This window comes from Quercus lobata, chromosome 10 (assembly GCF_001633185.2).
Source record: "Quercus lobata isolate SW786 chromosome 10, ValleyOak3.0 Primary Assembly, whole genome shotgun sequence".
NCBI lineage: Eukaryota > Viridiplantae > Streptophyta > Magnoliopsida > Fagales > Fagaceae > Quercus > Quercus lobata.
Window position 1 is genome coordinate 7,709,124 of NC_044913.1, and position 6,449 is coordinate 7,715,572.

Here is a 6,449-nt window from a genome sequence, read left to right on the forward strand (position 1 = left end):
CTTAAGTTGAAGCTGAGAACTAAGAAGAAATGACCAACACTAACACGATGGCCATATCCATATCATAAACCCTACGATGGTGAAGGAGATTTTGTTGACTTTTTTACTTTTGTGCCCCTGAGGTTTTATAGGCTATTTGGGCCTGGAACATTGAAAGGCCCAATTAGATCGATTTGCGTGAGAATCAGCTTAGCCCATTAGCCATTGGCCCACAATTTTGCCTCTCTCTCTATATGCATTTTGTTACATTTATTTTGGAAAAAAAATGGGGTAAAAAGTTCACAAAAAATAATTAACATGTCTACATATTTTGAAAATCTAACTATTGAATTTCACATTCTTTACGTTCTTAACACCTATGTCACATTTCATATCAATCAAATTTCATTTACTATTTTATTCATAAACTTATTTTTAATATATAATTTTATACCACGAAAACTTGAAATTTAAACATTTAATTGATGAAATATTTAATGATCTTTGATCTTTTGAAAATTTTGCAAGCATGGAGAACATAAGAAATATTGTAATCCAATAGTTGATTTTGTTAAAGTTCATATTCAATAAAAAAATTATTGAGTAGAGTGGTAATTTTAGGTTACAACCAACTTTGTTGCCAAATTTTATCTATTTACTAGTGTGTAGTCCTGTGCATATACACAGTATAATTAAAAATAATCACAATTATACAGTTCAAAATATACATGGTATTAGCTTACACTTTTTTTTTAAAACCATACATTTCTAAAATATATAATGGTTTCTCATTATATATACTAATGTGTAACCCCGTGCATATGTACAAATACAATTAAAAATAATCACAATTATACAGTTCAAATTTATATATATATATATATATATATATGATTTAAAATTTAATTGATTTTAAACTCTTCGGTTTTTGCACCCAATAATTCACTTGAAACAAAAATTAAAAACTTAGGTGGACAAGTGGTGGAAAATTGGACTCTAATTGAAATTTAATTTAAACCTAATTAGATTTAGGCTCTTCAATTTTTATACTCAATAATTCACTTGATACAAAATTAAAAATTAAATAGAACACGTGACGCGAAATTGAAAATCCAATTAAAATCTAATTGGATTTTGCTTTAACTTTGACTATTAATATTGTGGTTGCACGATTTTCTTGGCCCAAATTCTAATGATCAGGCTTTGACCCAAGACGCAACCCACAATGAATGTTCGTAGAGAATGGGTGAAAGAACTTGGCTTCAGTGAGCCTGTACGGTCGAATGCATGGATAAGGTGGTTGCAGAAGATAAAAGACACGGGGAAGATTTCTCAAGTCTCCTTATATTCCTTTTCTCTTTAGGTCTTCATACAGTTTTTTCCGTCCCCTTCTTTGGGGGACTGTATTACATTATATAGCTCTCCTTCTTTCATCTAAACCTTACACCTGTTGATCATCTAAGCATCCACTTGAGCGCCTGTCCCATCAGCCGCCCTCACCACTCCCTTTGTGAGTTGCAGAGGCCAAGGCGGTACTGTTCAGGGGTCTTTTCCTCATTAATGCGGCCAAGAGGTTGGTTGGGGCGCAATTAATGTGGTGGTAGCTTTTCGAGGGATATTTTGGATTTTATTCATTTTATATGTCTGGAGGGTGAACTGAATTGGTTGGGGATGGCTCTTGGTCTGGGCTTCGTGGTATCCGAGGAGGAGTTTCTCCTCGGATAGGCTTCTTGGGCGTTGCTGGGATTGAGTAACGCTTCATGTGTGGCCTCTCCTCGGAAAGGAAGCTCCTCGGAGGGGCCTGGATTTGGAGTGGCCCATTATTTTTGGGCCGGGCCCCACAATAGCCCCTCAAAACTCCGGTTTTTATCTCCTTCCGAGGAGAAAAGCGGGGTTTTGATGTTAATGAGTGGATAGGGATAAGGAGGACCTGGGGCGCGTGTGCAGATCGTGACCTTTGACGTGCCACAATTTTCGAGGCGTGGCCATTAATTTCTGGAGGCGTTATGTTCCCTTCATCCAACGGTGCGGCGCGGATCGAACGACCATCGTTCATTCGCGTATTTTTAGGCAGGAGTGATTTCCTCTTTCTCCTCCTGACTATATAAGGCGTCAGGGGGGGGTTCAGTTCCTCCTTTTATCTGCTTTTCATAAACCTCAAAGGACTCCAGAGATCTACAGCGAAACCCAGAGACATACAAGCACTTGCGCCCTTTACGCCGCCGTGACCATTTTCTGCGAAACGTCTCGTTTACGAGTGATTTCCAGGCATCCCATCAAGCGTTTTGTGAAGGTACCAGTACATTTCGCTCATCTCGTCGTTTCAATTCTCTCCTCGGACCCTTCTTTTCTGCTCAATCTTTACTTTCGTTTCCCAGTCCAGTTCAGATGGGTAGGTTCGAGAAACTAGTAAATACTCCGGCCGCTATGGAGGTCTTTAGGGCTAAATACCGCATCCCCCCGGGGGTTGGGCTGCGGTACTGTCCTCTTGAAGGAATAGTGACAGATAAACGTCTGGGAGAAGTTGTCATCCCCATGATTGCTTTCATAGAGGGAGGGATGACACTTCCCATGCGTAGGATTACCAGGGAATACTTGTTCAACCATAGGTTGGCCCGCAACAGTGTGCCCCAAATATGTTCAAGATATTAGGCTGTGTAGATGTCCTAGATGAGCGGATGAACCTAGGCCTTACTTGGCACGATGTGGCCTATCTGTACGAGTGTCACCGCCTCGGGGATGAGGGGTATTATCTTAAATCCCGGAACGAGGACGTTAGGTTGATCTCTTGTCTCCCGGTATCCAATAAGACCGTGAAGAATGACTTCCTCATTGCTTCTGGGGAGTGGTTCGACGGTATTCATTGTCCAACTCGGGCAGGAAACCCAGGTGCGGCGTCCTTTGGGATCGGTCCTTGTTGGGAGAGGAATTAGTGTTGAGGGTTTATTTTTACTGCTTTCCTTATAACTGGTAGATTTCTTGAACTAACCCCACTCTTCTTGGTTGTTTGCAGATAAATCTCACGTAGCTCCTCGGCTTAGCCTTGTGAACGTGCCAGCGTTGAACTACCTTCTTAGGTCGGAGATTTACGTTTCCGAGGACGGACAATTGCGTGCGGCTCATCTAGTTTTGGGCTATCAACCTTTAAGCAGCTCTTTCCAGGCGATCGGTCACGCTATAAGGGCCGGCAGTCCGAGGCTGGCCAGGATTGACGTGTCCAAGGACGGGTTCCTAGCCGACCACGATTTACCGCCAGTTGTGTTGCCCGGTGTTAGAAATCCCTACTTGGCAGAGCAGTTACCTCCGCCAGACGAGCCTGGCGTTGCCGTTCAAGTTGAAGAAGAAGCTGAGTCGTCTCGTCTTTCTCTTGAGGAAGAGATAGACGAGTTCCATTTTGAGGAGGAAGTCCAGCAATCCCCCTTAGCGGAATTTTCCGATCCCGAAGGAGAGCGGGATCGACATTCGGCAGTTGGCGCTCCTTCCCTTGTTATCTGCTCGGACGATACTTCGGACGAAGAGACGGAGCCCATGGCAGGAAAGGGAAAATCTCTGAAGGAGCTGTTGGGTTCCAGAGGGAAAGGCCAATCATCGAAGGGACCACCTCCACCACAAGCCAAGGCCCTTCCTCCCGTGGTCCCTCAAGGAACTTTGGAAACTGGTCTCAAGGTCAATCCGGACCTGAAGAAGAAGAGACCGGTTGACACCCCTGAGGAGGGTGAGGTGGCTGCTCAGCCCACCAAGCAGCAGAAGACTGCTCGGGCTCCAAGGAGCAGAAGGGGCAATTCCTCGGAGAGTAGGGACGAGGAGAGCCTTGCGGATGTACGGGTTACTCCGCGTGTATGGAGCCCCAAATTGGAGTTAGAGGGGGTCGCAATCCCTTACAATGCCTCGATCAGAGAGTACAACCGCGGCCGAGCTGGGTACGTGGCTGAGGCCTTAGAGCAGCCCCTGCTCCTTCCTCGGGACATGGAGGCTTACAGGCGTTTCTCTCAGTCCGAGATCTTCCTATCCCTTAAAAGGGATCTCGCAATGGTAAGTGATCCTTCTACTGTTTCATTAACTCTTTTGATCTCGTTAGATATTTTTAAAGCATTTTGGTTTTGTCTGCAGATTACTCAGCAGGTATTTGTGGCTGAGGAATTCTGCCGAAGTGAACGTAATCGGACTGAGGCCGAGATCCAGGCTCGGACAGAGGTGGAGAAGACCTTGGGGTCCCTTAGGCACGATCACCTTATACTCACGAACGAGTTCAAGGAGTCGGAGCACCGGCGCAAGAGTGCAGAATCTGGTCTGAAGAGCGCCGAGACCCAGGCGGAGGACCAGCGCAAGGAGCTATACTCGATGCAGCTCAACCTTGTCACCGAGAAGCAGGCAGTGCAGGATCTCAAAACTGCCTTGCAAAAGGTCGAGGATGAACTGAGAAGGGTCAAAGAGGAGGCTCAGTTGATCCGAGAGGCTATAGAGGCTGAGAAGAATGCTGCTCGCCAGCTTGGGGCTGAGGAGACGGAGGCCAGGCTATCAGAGGAGGTCCCCGAGGTGTGCAGGGATTACTGCAGTATCTCCTGGGCTCATGCTCTCGATGCTGCAGGAGTTCCTGCGGATTCGGCACTAAGACTGCCCGAGAACATCTTCTACCCTCAGGAGATCCGAGCGAATCCTGATGGTGCCCAAGTGACTTCAGAGCAGGATTTGGCGGCGCCTGATACCGCCCTTGTGCCTGAGATAACGAAGAGTCCCACCGTAGACTCAGTCGTTGAGGCTCCTCCTCCTCAGCCCAAGCAGAAGGAAGATCCCCCTGTTGAGGCTTAGTTTTTTAGGCTTTCGTTTTTTGTACTCTTTTTTTTTATGAGAGCCGTCCTGTTTTTCCATTTTTTGTAAGGACCTCTCTTTCCAGTGTACTCGAAATATTAATCTGGAATGTTAGTTTGGCTCTCTATGGATGTATGCCAGTAGCGTTTTACTTTAAATACTTGCAATGATGCAGATATGGCTCTCGATGGATGTGTGCAGCGCATAGAAATGATTTCCTTTAAGCGATAATCCCCCGATCTGACACAAGTAATAGTTTCCCCTAAGTCTGTGGTCCGAAGCCATGCCATGCAGGACTGTAGGTTCTGTTTAGAGACTTACGCGATTTTTCTTTTCCGTACTTGGTTTCCCCATGCATAGACTTGAGTCCGAGGACCATGCAAGACCTTGGTTCTGTCCAAGACTTACGCGATTTTTCTTTTCTGTACTTGGTTTCCCCATAGGCTTGAGTCCGAGGACCATGCAAGACCTTGGTTCTGTCCAAGACTTACGCGATTTTTCTTTTCCGTACTTGGTTTCCCCATAGGCTTGAGTCCGAGGACCATGCAAGACCTTGGTTCTGTCCAAGACTTACGCGATTTTTCTTTCCGTACTTGGTTTCCCCATAGGCTTGAGTCCGAGGACCATGCAAGACCTTGGTTCTGTCCAAGACTTACGCGATTTTTCTTTCCGTACTTGGTTTCCCCATAGGCTTGAGTCCGAGGACCATGCAAGACCTTGGTTCTGTCCAAGACTTACGCGATTTTTCTTTTCCGTACTTGGTTTCCCCATAGGCTTGAGTCCGAGGACCATGCAAGACCTTGGTTCTGTCCAAGACTTACGCGATTTTTCTTTCCGTACTTGGTTTCCCCATAGGCTTGAGTCCGAGGACCATGCAAGACCTTGGTTCTGTCCAAGACTTACGCGATTTTTCTTTTCCGACTTTGGTTTCCCCATAGGCTTTGGAGTCGAGGACCATGGAAGACCTTGGTTTCTGTTTCAAGACTTACTGCGATTTTTTCTTTCCGACTTGGTTTCCCATAGGCTTGAGTCAGAGGACCATGCAAGACCTTGGTTCTGTCCAAGACTTACGCGGTTTTTCTTTTCTGTACTTGGTTTCCCCATAGGCTTGAGTCCGAGGACCATGCAAGACCTTGGTTCTGTCCAAAACTTACGCGATTTTTCTTTTCGTACTTGGTTTTCCCATAGGCTTGAGTCCTAGGACCATGCAAGACCTTGGTTCTGTTCAAGACTTACGCGATTTTCTTTTTGGACTTGGTTTCCCCATAGGCTTAAGTCCGAGGACCATGCAAAGAAACTTGGGTTTCTGTCCAAGACTTCACGCGGATTTTTCTTTTCGTACTTGGTTTCCCCATAGCTGAGTCCGAGGGACCATGCAAGACCTTGAGTTCTGTCAAGACTTACGGCGATTTTTCGTTTCCGTACTGGGTTTCCCCATGGCTTGCAGTCCGAGGGACATGGCAAGACCTTGGTTCTGTCCAAGACTTACGCATTTTTCTTTCCGTACTTGGTTTCCCCATTAGGTTGAGTCCGAGGACCATGCAAGACCTTGGTTCTGTCAGACTTACGCGATTTTCTTTTCCGTACTTGGGTTTCCCCATAGGCTTGAGTCCGAGGACCATGCAAGACCTTGGTTCTGTCCAAAGACTAGCGATTTTCTT